This window comes from Rhea pennata, chromosome 2 (genome assembly GCF_028389875.1).
Source record: "Rhea pennata isolate bPtePen1 chromosome 2, bPtePen1.pri, whole genome shotgun sequence".
Lineage (NCBI taxonomy): Eukaryota > Metazoa > Chordata > Aves > Rheiformes > Rheidae > Rhea > Rhea pennata.
In genome coordinates, this window is record NC_084664.1 from 73,490,064 (window position 1) to 73,509,011 (window position 18,948).

An 18,948-nucleotide genomic window follows, 5' to 3' on the forward strand; every position below is an offset into this window, starting at 1 on the left:
ACTAAATGCCTTTGCCTTTGCATTTTCCTTTGTATTTACCTAAACCCTAAACCTAAATGCGTTTTGGCTTTACCTAAGCCTTTACATTTGCCTTTTCATAACCCTTACCACCTTTGGCTTTGCCTTTGCTTAAACCTAAATACCTTTTTAGCCATTGCCTTTGCTGTTGTTGTTGCCTTGGTCTAACCCTAACCCTAACCGCCTTTGACTTTGCCTTTGACTGTGCCTTTGCCTAACCCTAACCCTAACCCTAACCTTCTTTTCCTTTGCCTAACCCTAACCAACTTTGCCTTTTCCTTTGCATTTGCATAAGCCTAACCGCCTTTGCCTTTGCCTAAGCCTAACTGCCTTTGCCTTTGCCTAACCCTAACCTCCTTTTCCTTTCCCTTTGCATTTGAAATAGCCTTTTCCTTTCCTTTTGCCTAACCCGAACTCAACCCAAACCATAACCACCTTTGCCTAACCCTAAATGCCTTTCCCTTTACCGTTACATAATGCTAAGCCTAATGTGAAACCTAACCCTAACCCTAACCCTTACTCTAACCCTGACGCTAACCCTAACCACCTTTGTCTTTCCTTTTGCCTAACCCTAATGCCTTTGCCTTTGCCTACCCCTAAGTCTAATTCTAACCCTAACTGTAACCCTAACCCTAAATGTCTTTGCCTTTGTGCTTGCCTTTGCATTTACTTTTGCCTTTGCCTAACCATAACCCTAACTGCCTTGGCCTTTCCTTGGCATTTACCTTTTTGCCTTTGCCTTTGCCCTTGCCTAAGGCTAACCGCTTTTGGCTGTGCGTTTTCCTTTTCCTTTGCCTAAGCCTAACTGCCTTTGCCTTTGCTTTTGCCTTTGCCTAAACCAAACTGTAACCCAAACACTAATCACATTTGCCTTTGCCTAACCCTAAATGCCTTTCCCTTTGCCTTTACGTAACACTATCCCCGATGTTAACCTTAACGCTAACCCTGGCACTAACCCTTCCCTTACCCTAACTGTAACCCTAATGCTAACTGTAACTGATACGGCCTTTGTCTTTGCTTCTTTCCTAATCCTAATGCGTTTCCCTTTGCCTTTGCCTTTCCTTGGCAATTGCATTTTTCCTAGCCATAACACTAACCGCCTTTGCCTTTTCATTGGCCTTTGTCTTTTTCCCTTTGCCTTTCCCATTGCCTTTGCCATTACCCTTGCCGTTGCCATTGCCGTTGACTTTGCCTTTCCCTAGCCCCATCCATAACCAGCTTTGCCTTTGGCTAACTCTAACCCTGAACCATACCTTAACATTCTTTGCCTTTGCCTAACCCTAACCGCCTTTGACATTCCTTTGCCTTTGCTTTTGCCTAACCCTAACCACCTTTCCCTTGCCTAACCCTAAATGCGTTTGCCTTTACCTTGGCCTTACGCTAACCCTAATGCTAAACCTAACCCTGACCTTAATGCTAACCCTAACCATCTTTGCCTTTGCCTTTCCCTAACCCTTACCCTAGCCCTAATCCGAACCCAAACCCTAACTTTAACCCTGACCACCTTTGCCTTTGCCAAACAGTAACCTGAACCCAAACCCTAACAATAACCACCTTTGCCTTTGCCTTTCCCTTTTCCTAACCCTGATCCTGACTCTAACTATAACCCTAATCCTAACTCTAACCTCACACTAACCCTAAGATTAAGCCTAACCCTAACACTAACCCTAACTGCCTTTGCCTTTCCCTTACCTGAACTCTAACCTTAACCCCAACCCTAACCACCTTTGCCTAACGCTAACCCTAATGCTAACCCTAACACTAACTGCCTTTACCTAACCCTAATGTCTTTGTCTTTGCCTAACCCTAACCTAACCCTAAATGCCTTTGCCTTTGTCTAAGCCTAACTCTAACCTTAACTGCTTATGCCTTTGGCCTTTCCTTTGCCTTTCCTTTCGCCTAACCGTAACCCAAACTGCCTTTGCCTTTTCCTTTGTATTTGCCTTCACCTTTGCATTTCCCTTTGCCTAACACTAACTCTACACTAACCATCACACTAACCCTAACCCTAAGTGCCTTTGCCTCTGTGTAACCCTAACTTAACCCTAACGCTAACCCAACCCTAATGCTACTCCTACCCGCCTTTGCATTTGCCTTTGCCATTGCCTTTACCTTTGCCTAACTCTAACCCTAACTCGAACCTTAACCATCCTTGCCTTTGCCTTTGATTTTGCCTTTGCCTATGCAAATCCTAACCCTAACCACAACTACATTTCTGTTTGCCTTTGCCTTTCCCTAACCCTAAATGTGTTTGCCTTTCCCTTTGCCTTTGCCTAACGCTAACCCAAATGCTAACGGTAACGCTAACCCTAACCCTAACTCTAACGCTAACTCTAACCCTCACTGCCTTTGCCTTTGCTTTTGCCTAACACTAATGCCCTTGCCTTTGTCTTTGCCTTTACCTTTGCCTAACCCTTTGTCATTGCCTTTGCCTAACCCAAACCCTAACCCTAACTCTAACTTCCCCTGCCTTTGCCTTTTCCTTTGGTTTTGCCTAACCCTAACCCTACCCACCCTGCCCCCTTTGCCTTTGCCTAACAATAACACTAACACTAATCCTAATCCTAATACTAAACACCTTTCCTTTCCCTTTGCCTAACACTACCTCTAACCTGAACCCTAACCCTAACCCTAACCTGAACCCTAATCCTACCCCTAAGCGCCTCTACCTTTGCCTTTTCCCTTGCCTAACCCTAAACCTAACCCTATCCCTAAACTTAATGCTAAGTGCCTTTGCCTTTGCCCAACCCAAAACTGAAACCGAACCGCCTTTGCCTTTGCCTTTGTCCTTGCCTTTGCCATTGGCTTCGCCTAACCCTCACGGTAACCCTAACCGCATTTGCCTTTGCCTAACACTAACACTAATGCCACCCCTAACCCTAAACGCCTTTACCTTTGCCTATCACCCACGCTAAGCCTAACTCTAACCTGAACCGTAACCGCCTTTGCCTTTGCGTTTGCCTAACACTAACCCTAACAATAACTGCTTCTGCCTTTGCCTTTGTCTTTGCCTGTGCATTTGCCTAACTGGATCCCGAACCTGAACCCTAACCCGAACCCTAATCCTAACCCAAACACTAACCACTTTTTCCTTTTCACTTTACCTTTACCTTCGCCAAACCCTAACCTTAATGCTGTCTGCCTTTTCCTTTTCCTTTGCCTTTACCTTTGCCTGATCTTAACCTGAAACCGCACCATAACCCTAACGCTAACCGCCTTTGCCTTTGCTTTTGCCTTTGCCAAATGCTAACCTTAACCCAACCGTAACTCTGACCGCCTTTACTTTTCCTTTGCCTAGCCCAATTCCAATCCCAAATCCTAACTGCCTTTGCCTTTGCCTTTGCTTTCACCTAAACCTAAACCCAACCCTAACCCAACCTTAACCATAACTGCCTTTGCTTTGTCCAAAACCTAACCGTAACCCTAACCCTAAGCCTAAGCCTAACCCTAACCTCCTTCACCTTCGCCTTTGCCTTTGCCTAACTCTAACACTAACCGTAATCATTACTGTATCCATAACACTAACCGCCTTTTCCTTGCCTTTGCCTTTGCCTAACGCTAACACTAACACTAACCCTAACAATAACCGCCTTTGCCTTTGTGTTTGCCTAACCCGAACCCGAACCCTAACTCAAACACTAACCACTTTTTCCTTTCACTTCTCCTTTGCCTTTACCTTTGCCGAACCCTAACCCTAATGCTGTCTGCCTTCGCCTTTACCTTTGCCTGATTCTAACCCAAACCCAAACCGTAACCATAACCCTAATGCTAATTGCCTTTGCCTTTGCCTCGCCTTTGCCAAATGCTAACCCTAACCCAACTGTAACCCTAACCGCCTTTGCTTTCCTTTGCCTAACCCGATCCTGAACGCAAACCCCAACCGCCTTTGCCTTTGCCTTTGCTTTTGCCTAAACCTAAACCGAACCCTAACCTAACGTTAATCCTAACTGCCTTCACCTTTGCCTAACCCTAAGCCTACACTGAACCTCCTTTGCCTTTGCTTTTGCCTTTCCCTAACCCTAACCATTACCCTATCCATAACACTAACCACCTTTGCCTTGCCTTTGCCTAACACTAATGCTAACACTGACCGTAAAGCAAACTACCATTGCTTTGACTTTGCTTTTGCCTTTGCCTAACTCTAACCCAGAACCTAAACCTAACCTTTGCCATTGCATTTGCCTAACCCTAAGCTTAACCTTAACCCTAAGCCTGTCCCTAAATGTAACCCTAACCATAACAGCCTTTGCCTTTGCCTAACAGTTACTCTAAGGTTAACGCTAACCGTAACCCTACTGCCTTTCCCTTTGCCTTTGCCTTTGCCTAACCCTAACCCTAGCCCTAACCCTGTCCCTAAACCTAACGCTAAAGGCCTTTGCCTTTGCTTTTGCCTTTTCCTTTTCCTTTGCCTTGCCTTTCCAAACCCTAACCCTAAACCAACTATAACCCTAACCGCCTTTGCCTTTCCTTTTGCCTAAACCTAAACCGAACCTTAACTGTAACCCTAACCGCCTTCGCATTTGCCTAACCCTAACCATACACTGAACCTCCTTTGCCTTTGCCTAACCCTAACCCTAGCCCTAGCCCTAAACATTACCCTATCCATAACACTAACAGCCTTTGCCTTGCCTTTGCCTCTGCCTAACAGTAATGCTAACTCTGACCGTAAACCAAACCGCCATTGCTTTGACTTTGCTTTTGGCCTTGCCTAACCCTAACAGTAATCCTAAACCTAACCTTTGCTGTTGCATTTGCCTAAGCCTAACCCTAAGCCTAATCTTAACCCTAACCCTGTCCCTAAACATAACCCTAAGCCGAACGGCCTTTGCCTTTGCCTAACAGTAACGCTAACCCTAACCCTACTGCCTTTCCCTTTGCCTTTGCCTTTGCCTAACCCTAACACTAACCCTAGCCCTAACCCTAACCCTATCTCTAAACCTAACGCTAAAGGCCTTTGCCTTTGCGTGTGCATTTAGCTTTGCCTCTGCTTTTGCCCTTGTCTTTGCCTAACCCTAACCCTACCCCTATCCCTATCGCTAACCCTTTCTGTTTGCCTAACCCTAATCATAACCTGAACCTCCTTTGCCTTTGACTAACGCTAACCCTAAACCTAACTCGAACCCTAAACCCAACAACCTCTGCCACTGCATTTCCTTTTGCCTCATGCTAACACTAACGCTAACCCTAACACTAACCGTAATGCTAAGCCGAACTATAACCGCATCTGCCTTTCCATTGCCTTTGCCTTTACATTTACATTTACTTTTAACCTAATCTGAACTGGAACCCGTACACTAACCACCGTTGCCTTTGCCTTGGCCATTGCATAAAACTAGCCTTAAATGCCTTTGCCTTTGCCTAACCCTAACTCTAACCCTAACCGCCCTTGCCTTTGCCTTTGCCTAACCCTGACCCTAGCCCTGACCATAACCCTAACAGTAACCGCCTTCACCTTTGCCTTTCGATTTGCCATTGCATTTGCCATTGCCTAACCCTATCTCTAACCATACCCCTAACCATAACTGCCTTTGCTTTTCCCTTTGCATTTACCTAACAGTAACCCTAACCCTAACTGCCTTTGCATTTACTGTTGCTGTTGCCTTTGTCTTTGCTTTTGCCTTTGTCTAACCCTAAAGCCTAACCCTAACATTTCCCTAACCCTAATGCTAGCCCTAATCGCCTTTGCATTTACCTTTGCCTTTGCCTAACCCTAAAGCCTAACCCTAAAGCTTAACTGTAACCCTAACCCTAACATTTCCCTAACCCTAACACCCTTGCCTTAGCCCTTGTATTTGCTTTTGCCATTGCCTAATCCTAACCCTAAATGCCTCTGTCTTTCCCTAACCCTAACCTTAACCGCCTTTGCCTTTCCCTAACTATAGCTACATTTGCCTTTGCTTTTTCTTTGCCTTTGTCTCACCCTAACCTTCACCCTTACTGCCTTTGCGTTTCCCTTTTCCCCTGCTTTATCTAACTGTAATCCTAACAACCTTTGCCTAACCCTAACCTTAATTCTTACTGCCTTTGCTTTTCCTTTTAACCCTGCCTTTGCCTCTGCCTTTGCCTAACCTATACCTTCTTTGCCTTTCCCTCTACCTTTGCCTTTGCCTTTGCCTAGCCCTAACTGTAATCATTCCCAATTTTGCCTTTGCCTTTACCTTTGCTTTGCCTTTGCCGAACCCTAACTCTAACCCTAACCACCTTTGCCTTTGCTTTTGCCTTTGCTTTTATCTTTACCTTTGCCTAACCTGAACTCAACCCCAAACAATAACTCAAACCATAATCCGAACGCTTACTGTCTTTGCCTTTGCCTTTGGCTTTGCCTAACCATAACGCTAACCCTAACCATCTTTGCCATTGCCTTTACCTTTGTGTTTGCCTTTGCCTAAACCTACCCCTAACCCTAACCTGAACCGCCTTTTCCTTTGCTTTTGCCTTTGCCTAACGCTAACTACCTTTGCCTCTAACTTTTCCTTTGCCTAATGCTAACGCTAACCCTATCCCTAACCCTATCCCTATCCCTAACCCTAGCACTATCTCTAACCCTAACTCTAACCACCTTTGCCCTTTACCTTTGCATTTGCCTAACTCGAACTCTAACCTGAACACTAACCGCCTTTAACTTTGCCTTTGCTTTTGCCTTTCTCTACACCTAACGCTAACCCTAACCCTAACGTTAACAGAAATTTGACCCGCCTTTGCCTTTGCCTAACCCTAACAAGAGGCAATGGGCAAAAATTGAACCACAGAAAGTTCCACCTGAATGTGAGGGCACTGAATGTGAGTAAGAGAGCACTGGAAGAGGTTGCCCGGAGAGGTTGTGGAGTCTCCTTCTTTGGAGATAGTCAAGGCCTGCCTGGATGCAACCCTGTCTAATGCTCTAGGTAACCCTGCTGAGCAGGGGGCTTTGACTAGATGATCTCCAGAGGTCTCTTCCAACCTTACTGATTCTATGATTCTAACCTGAACCTCCTTTACTTTGCCTTTGCCTTTGCCTAACCCAAAACCTAACCCTAACCCTATCTCTATACCCTAAACTTAACCCTAACCACCTTCGCCTTTGCCTTTACCTTTGCTAACTGTAACCCTATCCCTAACTGTAACCCTAACCCTAACCACCTTTGCCTTTTGCTTTGCCTTTGCCATTGCCTAACGCTATCTCTAACTGTAACCCTAACCATAACAGCCTTTGCCTTTGCCTTTACCTTTGCCTTTGCCTAACCCTATCCCTAACAGCCTTTGCCTTTGACTTTGTGTTTGACTAACCCTAACCATAACTCCAACCCTAAACGCCTTTGCCTTTGCTTTGCCTTTGCCTAACCCTCACACTAACCCTAACCCCTACCGTCTTTGCCTTTGCGTTTAGCTAACCCTAACCCTAACTGCCTTTGCCTTTGCCTAACCCTAACCACCTCTGCGTTTGCATTTGCCTGACCATGATTGCCTTTGCCTAACTTTAAAACTAAGCGCCTTTGCTTAAATGTAAGCCTAACCACCTTTACCTAACCATAAACCTATCCGTATCCCTAATCCTAACATTAACCTTTAAAGGCTTTGCCTTTGCCCATGCCTTTCCCCTGATTTGCCTCTACCTTTACCTAACCCTAACCGGCTTTGCTTTTGCCTTTCCCTAATGGTAACCCTAATGCTAACCCTACTCTAACCGCCTCTACCTTTGCTTTTGCCTATCCCTAACAGCCTTAGCCTTTGCCTAGCCCAAACCCTAACCCTTACTGACTTGCCTTTGCTTTTGCTTTTGCCTAACCCTAATCCTAACCCTAAATCTAACCCTATCCCTAACCCTAACTGTAACCACCTTTGCCTTTGCCTTTGCCTAACCCTAATCCTACCCTAACCCTAGCCTAACCATTACCCTAACCGTTATCTCTAACCCTAACCGCCTTTGCCTTCACCTTTGCCTTTGCCTAACCATTCCCCTAACGCATATCCATACCCAGACACTATCCCCAACCCAAACCCTAACCTTAACCCTATCCCTAACCTTAACCACCTTTGCCTTTGCCTTTGCCAATGGCTAACAGCTTCTGCCTTTGCTGTTGCCATAGCCTTTGCCATTGCCAAATGTAACTCTAACCCTAACCCTGACCACCTTTGCCTTAGCCTTTACCTTCTTCTAACCCTCACCTAACCCTAACCCTAACCATTACTGCCTTTGTCATTGGCTTCCTAATCTTAACCATATCCCTACCCCAACCTAACCCTCACCCTAACCCTCACCCTAAATCTTACCGTCTTTGCATTTGCCTTGCCTAAACTTAATACTAACATTAACTCTTACCCTAAACTTAACCCTAACCGCCTTTGCCTTGCCTGACCCTGAGCACCTTGGCCTTGCCTAACCCTAACCCTAACCTTAACCTAACTGGACCCAAATCCTAACTGCCTCTGCCTTTGTGTTTTTCTTTGCCTTTGCTTAATCCTAACCCTAACTCTTCCCCTACCCCTAGCCCTGACCATAACTTTAGGTGCCTTTACCTTTTCTTTGCCTTTCCTGACCCTAACTCAAACCCTTGATGCCTTTTTCTGTGCTCTTTGCCTTTGGCTTTGCCTTTGATTTGCCTTTGATTAACCCTGACCATGTCCCTATCCTTAGTTTCCTTTATCTTTACCTTTTTGAATCCCTCCTCATAGCCCTAACCCTAAATGTAACCCAAACCTTAAGCATAAAGTTAATGCTAGATGCCTCTTTTTTTGCCTTTGCTTTTGCCTTTGCTTTTGCCTTTGCTTTTTCCTAACTGTCACCAGAACCCAGACCATCACCATAACCCTAAGTGTAACCATAACACTACATGGCTTTTCTTTTCTATCTCGGCCCTTCCTTTTCCATGGCCTAACCCTAACCCAAGATGTCTTTGCCTTTTCCTATTCTTTTGCTTTTGTGTTTCCCTAACCATAACCGTAACTCTTACCCTGACCCTAAATCCGACCCTCAATACCTTTTCCTTTTCTTTTTCTTTTCCTAATTCTAACTCTAATGGTAGATAGCTTTAATTTTGCCTTTGCCTTTGCATTTGCTAATCCTAAGCATAGGGTTTTTTTTGCCTTTACCTTTGCTTTTGCCATTGCCTAATCCAAATCCTGACCCTAAATGCCTTTGCCTTTCCCTCTGCCTAACTCTGATGCTGACCCTATCCTTAGATGCCTTTGCCTTTGTCTCTACCTCTTCCTAACTCTCACCCTAGATGCCTCTCCTTTTGCCTTTCCTTTTACTATTGCCTAACCTTCCCCTAGATGCCTTTGCCTTTTCCTGTGCCTTTGCTCTTTGCTTTTGCCTTTGATTAACCTTGACCACGTCCCTATTCTTAGTTGCCTTTGCCTTTAGCTTTACCTTTTCAAATCTCTCCTTGTAACCCTAACAGTAACCTGAACCCTAAACATAAAGCTAATGCTGGATGCCATTGCCCTTTTCCCTCACCCTAGATGCCTTTTCTTTTGCCTTTGTTTTGCCATTTCTTTTGCCTTCCCCGACCTTATCCGAACCCTAATTCTAACCCTAAATGCTTTTATCTTTGCCTTTGCTTTTGCTTTTTCTCTGCCTTTTCATAAAGTAGCCCTAAGTCTAAGTGCCTTTGCCTTTGGATAACCCTGACCTTGACCTTATCCGTAGATGTCTTTGCCTTTCTGTTTACCTTTTCCTAACCCTCATGATAACCCTACCTGGACCTACCTAACACTAACCCTAACCCTTGATGCCTTTGCATTTGCCTTTGCTTTGCCTTTGGCTAACCCTGACCCTAAGCATAAATCTAACATTAGATGGCTTTGTCTTTGTCTTTGCCTTTGCTTTTGCCCTTGCCTTTACCTGTGCCATGGCCTCTCCATAACTCTAATCATAAAGCTTGATGCCTTTGCCTTTGCTTTTGCCTTTGACATTGCCTTTGCTGACCTGAAGCATAGATTCCTTTGCCTTTGCTAATCCTGACCTAAACTTAGATGCCTTTACCTTTGCTTTGCCTTTCCTGATCCTAACCCAAACCCTTGATGCCTCTTCCTTTGGCTTTGCTTTGCCTTTCCTAACCCTAATCATAACTGTAACCCCAATCCTAAAAGCCTTTGCTTTGCTATTACCTTTGCTTTGGCATTATCCTAACTCTAATCCTAACACGTCTTTTCTTTTGGCTTTACCTTTGCTTTGTCTTTCCTAACCCTATCTCTCACCCTAACCATAAGCCTAGATGTCTTTGCCTTTGCCTTTGATGTTCCCTTTGCCTGAACCTAACCCTAACCATACACCTAACACTCATTTCCTTTGGCTTTGGCTTTACCTTTCTTAATACTAACCCTAGATATGTTTGGTTTTGGCTTTGGCTTTGCCTTTGGCTTTCCCTTTCCCTTTCCTAACTCTAATTCTAACCCTAGATACCTTTGGCTTTGCCTTTGCCTTTCTTAATGCTCATCCCAACCCCAACTCTAACCCTGACCGTAGATGCTTTGCCTTTGCCTTTCTCTTTCCCCTTGCCTTTTCCTCTACCTTTCGTAACCCCAACTGCAATTGCCTTTCCTAGCCAAACCTTTGCCCTAACTGTAGATGCCTTTTTCTTCGCCTTTGCCCAAAACTAACCCTAGATGCCCTTGCACTTGCCTTTACTTAAAGCTAAATCTAACCCTTACCCTAAATGCCTTTGCCTAACCAGAAACCTAACCCTAACCCTAATCTTCCCTTCTTTTTCTTTTGCCTAACCTTATCCTTAACATCCTTTGTGTATGCTTTCACCTTCATCTTTTCTTATCCTTTATCCCTGCCTTTATTTTCTTGATTCCTCTTTCCTTTCTTGGCACCCCTCTACCTCCCCTTGACACTTCCCTTCCTTCATCTTCCCCTTCCTTCCCTGCCCTTTCCTTCCTTCTCCTCTTCCTCCCCCCACCTACAATTTCTAGAAGGAAGTTTTGTCTAAATACTCCTGCTGAAGTATGGGTTTACTGTCAAAGGAATGAGCTACCATGAAAATTAATACTTCTTTCTCAAATAAAATACTTCTTTCTGAAATAAAAGCTTAACTATAATCACCCTTATTTTTTAGCCTCTCATTTTCTAGTGAGCTATTTTTAAGGAAGTAATTCACTGAATGGAAGGGAGCAGGATGAAGATATGAGATATAGGAGACATATATGAGATACTAAGGAAGAAAAGAAACACAGTAAGGAATAAAATTCAGGTTTAAATTATTATTCTCATTGTTGAGTAATTGGCAAAACAACTTAGTTCTATTTATTTAGTGAAAATATATATCATGTATATGCATTCACAGCAGGAATGCAATGCATAGTGAGTAGAAAACTTGCCAGTATATCATCTGATCCATACTGATTTGTTGTTGTTATATGATTAACAGCATTCCTGGTCTTTGCATATGGAAATACTTATTTCATTAAAAGCAGCAGTGTCATAAGCTGTACTAAAATAAATTTTAACTGGTAGCTACTGTGAGTCAGCTATTGCATAATAATTTAAGTACTACTCACTTGATTGTATATCTGAAGTCTTTTTTTGTTTTTTTTAATAGGGAACTTTAAAGATTGTACCAAGCTAGTAAAACTTTCGCATGTATTGAGAAATACCCTTGCTTAGTGTGATTGTCCTCTAGCAACAAAGGTTACTGTTGGGAAAGTGATTGGAACAATGGAAAGTTTGAAAGCTGTTAAATATTATTATTTATGCTCATTTCTTTTAAAGCTGCATTGAGTTTCTATCTGTTTTACTTTGGTCTTCCTCTTCTGAAACAAAAGACTTTTATATTGTGGAAGGTAATTCTACAAATCTCCTTTTTTGGACTTGCTGTTCATATCATGGAATAAATGCAGATGTTCAATAATCATCTTTACTGTATATCTTTTAACTGTGAAAATAGTGTGTTCAGCTTTTATCATTAATTTTATATATATATATATATATATATATATATAAATATAAATATATATATTTAACCTAATAACAGACACACATGCCCAAGTTTAATATTCTTTTTCCAGTTTTTAATGATATTTTATTTAAAAAATAACTTGTACAAACCCAGATAGAGGAATACTATTAGTATTAAAAATTATATATATAACCTCTATTATGCTTTCATATATAAACTTAGTTATTTGTGGTTACTTTTTTCATTTGTCTGGAGTATTTGAATATGTTTGTTTTTAATCCAGAAGATTTGAATTATGAGGGCAGACCTGCACTTTTCTTATTTTTGTGCCCAGGTGAAGTGTTTTCAGGAGAACTATATTGGCCCTGATGAGAGGATGGTGCTTGTGGCCTTCATTGGGAGGGCTGTTAGTTCTAGAACTTGGTCCCACACTGGAGCTTCAGTGTTTCAAAGACTCTGCTCTTTTATTAGCCCTCCTGGGAATAAGAAGAGGGTTAATATAAAGCACAGATATATCTTTAAGTTCAGTAGTGTTCTGGCTTTTTGCTAGTTACAGGCAAATGAGCTCCTACATTTGGTTCTTTGAAATTTGCTGTGAAAACCTTTCTCCTGAAAAAGCTTAAAGCTTCATGAATCTTCTCAAAACAGTTTCTGTAGAAATGGATCAGGACTATGCTGCCTCGGGGGAATTGTACACATTCATTTGTATATAGATACCTTGGGAAGAGATTAAATACATACGGAAATGTGTTTTCCTGTGTATTTCCAGGAAAACTGCTGAGGTGTTCCTTTTCAAAGGATTATGTCAGATTACTGCAGGAGATAACTCCTGCTAGGTTCTTCTACCATTGTCCTCCCTCTCCCCAAAATTATGAGATGATATTTAATTTTAATATATTAAAATTTAATCTGTTCTGTTACTTCAACTGTATCTGACAGAAGGATAGAGATCTCAAAATCAGGTTTCTGCACTGCAGGTTTAATAAAAAGGGGGAAAAATGCTAGGCAGAGAACCTCCTCCTCCATGTTTCCTCTTCTCCTCAAAAGGCAGCAGCATAAGGTCAGTCCTTATTAAATATTTAATGTTCTATATGGATGTTCAGTCTAGGAGTTCAATGTAGGACACAAACCTCCAAGAAATCAGGTGTAAATAGTTCTGTTTTGTTGTTATACTGGAATTTCCCAAGATGCTGTTCTTGTGTTTGTGGCTTAGCATATAACATCAGATTTTATGGCGTATGTGCCACACAATAATACTTTAATCTTTCAGAGAGCAATTGTTGCATTGTGGGTTTCTTTTTTTTCTTTCCCTAGCAAAGTTTTGAGATACTGAATGAAGATGATGCTTCATTTATCCTAAGAGTTACACAGACTCTTACGGACGCACTGGTGGAATATCGTCAGCATGTTGCCTCAAAAAATGTAATGTAGATTTTGTCTTTTTTCTGTTATATAAACAGATTTGTTGTCTGTACAAACAGATCACTCCTGTGATCTATGCATTTTTTATTACAGATAACCATTTTATTTAATTATAAAATATGGAGACAATATTGTAAGTTTGGGGCATTAAATACTCGAAGAACTTTCATAGCGGTGATAAGACAAATTCACAGCTTTTTGTTGTAAAGTCTAACACTCTCTACAAAGGGTTGTTTTCAATAACTGGAGAAGCAAAAAAAAATCAGTCCCTTCTTCCCATACATTTGCTTGTATCTCATTTTCTCTGCTTTTTTTTTTTTTATCCCTTCTAATTCCTAGTTTAAGCTTTTCTCATTTCTTTGACCTCCCTGACATTATTTTGGTCTGTATCCCATTTCCTTTCCCAACCTTGCCCTTGCTTCGTTCACTGTGTAATCAAGCATTATTGACATTCATTTTCCTCTTTTATTTATACAAACCTCTTTTTTTTTTTTCCTACTGTTTGGAATGTTTTCTCTGAGGTTCATCCTTTCCTTCCTCTACCATTAGAAACTCATTATTTTTTTTCCCCTGAAGCTAGCACTGACTGACTTGCCTTTAAAAAGTCCACAGTATGAAGGTGTTCTGAGTGCTATTTTGAGCCTGCTGTGGTTGCCACTATACCATCATACCATAATCTCCACAGTTTCCATGCTTAGAAGTGATTTTTTTTTGTTTATCATCTACTGTCAAGATGTATAGTAGGGAATTTCCTATTGTTGATGATCCATTGAACGTATTTGCCATCTGAAACCTTATCACTCCCAGCCTGTCTCATGGAATTTTTAATGTTGAAGATACAGGCTCATTCACCAGAATAACTACTCACTTAACAACTTTATTATTTAAGAGATTAATTTAAGTGGATAATGCAAATGAGACCAAGTACTAGCCTGAGAGCTGGATGGGATCCCAGGGGTGATACTTCAGAAAAAAAGTTTGTTGTTTTTATTTGGGTTTCAAAAGCCTTTTATTTCTTAACTCAGGATTTTTCTATGAAGTTGATCCTTACATTGTCCATACACCATTTCCAAAAAGCATTCCCCATTCCATTCCCCAAAGGTAGCACTTCTCCATGATAAAATTCCATGTCTATTGTTCTCATTAATTATTTACTGCTTTTGACTTCTGTATTAAGCTTCCTTATCTCTGCTTCTCTTTCATATTAGGTTTTGTTGTTTCATTCATATGGAAAGGTGTCAATATTTGAGATGTTACAAAACAAATATTTTCTAACTGAAGCAACTTCTAGCCTAGCCGTTTTAGAAAAATCAGAAGAACTAATATGAGAAAACATTTTAGTATCCTAAACTGTGATCTTTTAACTTTTTTAAAAATAAATCCTTTATTCTGAGTGTAAAGGTTTACTATTCCAATTTAGCAGAATAAAAATATATTTAAGCCTCCTTAAGTAGGGCTTCTTGGCCTAATACAGTGCTTTTTTTCTGCTATAGATGGATACCATAAACAGTGTGTGTATAAAACATTAACAGTTGTATTTTTTTTGAATAAACATTTCATTTTTCAAAGAAGAATTTGATAAAAAGTTATTTATCTTTTTGATTTTGTGATCATTAAAATGTAGTAGTTGGTCATTTCAAAAGTTTGTTTTCAGAAAGCTCTGAATAAAGCTTTTTTTCAAACTCTTAGGACCTCTTAGATACTGAACATAATGGAGAAGAAGTATTGGAACATTCCACAGAGCCATCTGACCTGACTACACCAGATATTAATGACTCTGATGCTGGTAAAATTAGGGTTCCAACCTTGAATGTGCTTTAACCTTAACACTAAACTTTGCATGAATCTTAAGAAAGCTTTTTTCCTGTTTCTCTAAAAGCAGAGCTTAAGAACAGAATATAGTTGAGATTAAGTAACTTAAAATTAAGAGATGTCTTCATCCTCAACAGATATCAGAAAAAGCAGACTATTCAAAAATACTCATTACACTGACTATTAATGAAATTAACCATAGGATTTTGGGATAACTTGAATTTGTATGTCATAGTATTGTCTCTGACTCTCCTCTGTCCAAAGGCAGTTGTTTTTAAGGAGGTTTTCAAAGTATAATGCTTTCTTGCACATCTTTTTATCTTCTTGGTGCAAAAGAGGCTTACTGCAGGTCTAGTCTGATCAAGAAGTTAGTGGAAACAAAATTATGTTGTATAGGATTCGAAAATTCTGTATAACATCTGAACATTGCAGCTACTTGATCTCAGTACTTCTGAAGAATTTATTTAAGAATCTTGGATTTCCTTGAGGTGATTTCCTTCTTGATATAAACAAATGCTTATTTTTCTCATACAGTGGGATGAAAAGTACAGTGCTGTGCTTTAACAGGGAAAATACCAAGAATTCTAGTGCAGCTGTTTCATATGAGATTTTTCTGTATGGTGGCAATGCACTTGGCTTTTGAAAACCTCAATTAGTACAATGCTAATAATGAAAACTGAAATGCCCTACCATATATGAGACTTAGAACTTTTAGTTTATTTTTGTGTGCAAAATAGAAATAGCTTCTCCAATCCGTTTTCTGTAAATGACAAACATTCTTGACTCTTAGTTGTATGAAAATGTTATTAGCAATGTCAAATGTGAACTTTTCCAGCAATGCTGCTGCTCCAGCTCCTTTAGACTCAAAATGCTTGTTTTAAAAAGCCCTATTTGGAGAATTAAGTAAGGAAGCCTCTTCAGAATATTCTTACTGAAAACCAGTATTCCTCTTCTTTCTAAGACTACTCAAGCAGCCAATCAGCTAAGAAGGTCTTATCAGTAAATGAGGAACATGAACCCCAACACTTTTCAACTGGCTCTTCAGAAACACCATATGAGAATAACATCACTACTGAATTTTTGAACAGTGTAAGAAATATGAATGTTGAGGAAGTTACAGCTACATTACACAAAATAGCAGCAGCAAATCCAGCTTTCAGAGGTAATCTCTTTCTGTATATAAAATATATGTAACAATTCTGTTAGCTCTGTGAAAAATTAATGATGGGACAGGACTATATGGGTGAAAGAATTTTGAGATACTAGAGTGGACTGAAAAGACTATTTTTTCCCCTTTAACTTCTCTAAGACCCTGATTAGGAATGGTAATTCAAAATGACTGCCTTCCTGTGACAGTGCTAATAATCACTGAATTTGTCTTTTTTTTTTCCTTCCTTATTAGTGGATAGTAGCATCTACCTGGTGAAGGATAGTAAACTAAAATTAAGTGTAATATTATTAGGAAAAAAAGGAGAATCTAGTGTCTTTGTGATAACTGCCTACAACAGGAATGTTTTTACTTGCTCATTCCCGAAGAAACTATAGTTGCACAGAAACAACATGGAATCAGCAACCAACATTCTTTCTTCTGTCTGCAAGTTTCTGTTAAGTTTCAGCTACCAAACCTCCCCACCTCTGTCTCCAGTCAATTGCTTGTCTTTCTTAAGAAGCTTCCTGCATTTGCTTCTAAGCTTCTGAGAGTGTAGAACTAACTGATAATCAGGGTGAAAAAGATAACATGGAAGACGACATTGTAGAGAAGCGTAAGGTATTCTTTGCCTGGGTGCGCATTGTGGAAGGAACTAGAGAGATTCTAATACTCCTCCTTTATTGGAGGGAGAAGGGGGGCACCAGAAGGAGGTACCAACTGCTCAGCAGACTGTGCCTGGAACGGAAGTCTAGTAGAACAGGAACAAACTGACAACACAAAACTATAAAATTATGAGACCTCTTCAGTGACTATCATCTGATCCTAAGAGAGCTCAAAGATGAAATAGTTAAATTACTGAAAACAGTGATTTCTTCCATAAAGCTTCCTTTGGAATCTGTAAATTGTGGATGGCAATTGTAGTTCTTTTTTTTTTTTTTTTTTTTTTTTTTTTTTTTTTTTTTTACGGGTTCCAAGTGATCTTTGAATCTACCAGCTTCTACTGGGCAGGTGAACAGATACTACTTAGAAAAACAAGGTGGGAGTTAATGGACACCTGGTAAATGTGATCTGCTTAGAGAGAGAAAATAAATACTGCTTCCATGAAGAGGAAGTCCTTCTTTAAAGCCTTTCTGGAGTTGTCAGACAGTTGTCTGTCTGACATCAGTAAATGTTTGGATAAAGGTGATCCAGTTCATAAAGTCTGTTTGGAATTCCAAAAAAGCTTTTGACAATTCCTCATCTTTTAGGATGCTTTTAAAGGCGTTTTTAGAGGCTTTTAGGAAAACTACATGGCTGTGTGAAAAGAGGAAAATCCTTGCATTGATAAATAATAAACAGAAAGAAATGTAGGAGATGGGCAATCAATTTTACAGTGAAGAGAGGTTACCAATAGATAACTGTGGGCCCATGCTTAAAACCTGTTCAGTTTAGTATCTTCACAAAAGGCCTGGAAAAAGGGATGAGAAGTTAGATGACAAAATTTGTGATTTTACATTATTGAAGGCAGTTAAAGTGTCAGTTGACCAAACAATTTCAAAAGCTCCTCTTCTGATGAGTTACACGGTAATAAACTGACAGATGAAATCTGATGTGTTTTTCAATTCAAACATAATCTTGGTGTTATGATGGCTATTCTGATGAAAATGCCAACTCAGCACTCCATAGCGGTCAGAAGAATGAATCGAATGTAAGGAATTAAGAAAAGAACAGAAAGCAAGATGGAAGTCATCATTTTGCCTTTGCATAAATTCAAGCTTTGCCTATATCTTTAAATAGTGCATACATAAAGGACTTTATTAGATCTTCAAAAGGTTTAGAGAAGACAAGAAGATATGAGAATAGCTTCCAGATAAGAAGCAATAGAAATTTAGAGCTCTTTTTTGCTTCATTTAGAAACGAGATGACTGTGACGAGGTTAGAATAGAGATTTGTGAAGTCATGAGTGTGTGGAGAGGGCAGACAGAATTCTACTGTTCCAAAAAACTTGGGGAGTAATAAGGGGACCCAGCTTCAAGACAGTCAAAATGAAATAGTTCTTCATGCAGTAGGTAAATGATCTATGGAACTCTTTTCAGAAAGGATGCTGTGGATACGGAACTCTTGTATGGGTCTAAAAGTATTGACTGGGCCAGACTGGACAAGTGTTTGGAAGACAGACTCACAGAGGGTTACTTAAAAGTTTGCCATACCAGACTTGGGATGTTTCCTGAGCTGAAAATGATCTGAGGTTGGTAGAACATGATCCTCTCATACTTCAGTAAGCATCATGTGTACCAGTGCTGTTCTTACTGTTTCCTTGACATTTGCTTATGGCTATTGAGTGGTTTTCTTTGTTACCACTTAATCTGCCCGTATGTGTGTCTTTTTAGATGGAATAGTCATCATTAATGAGCAACAACTTCATCAAAGCAACATTGCTTTTTTGCTTGTGCTCAGAAGAGAACACTGACTTCTTATTATGGTTATGAAATTAAGAACTTTTGGTCATGCTTTCCTAATTACCATCTAGAGATCTCTGAAAATCAGAGACAGTACAGGGCTAGGTGGACCCTTTAGTTGAATGTGTACAGCTATGCATGGGAATATACAGTTCTAGTTTCCAGGCAACTAAGTAACATATTCTGATTGTTAACAGTTGTCCTTAGGCTCATGTCAGCATCTGAA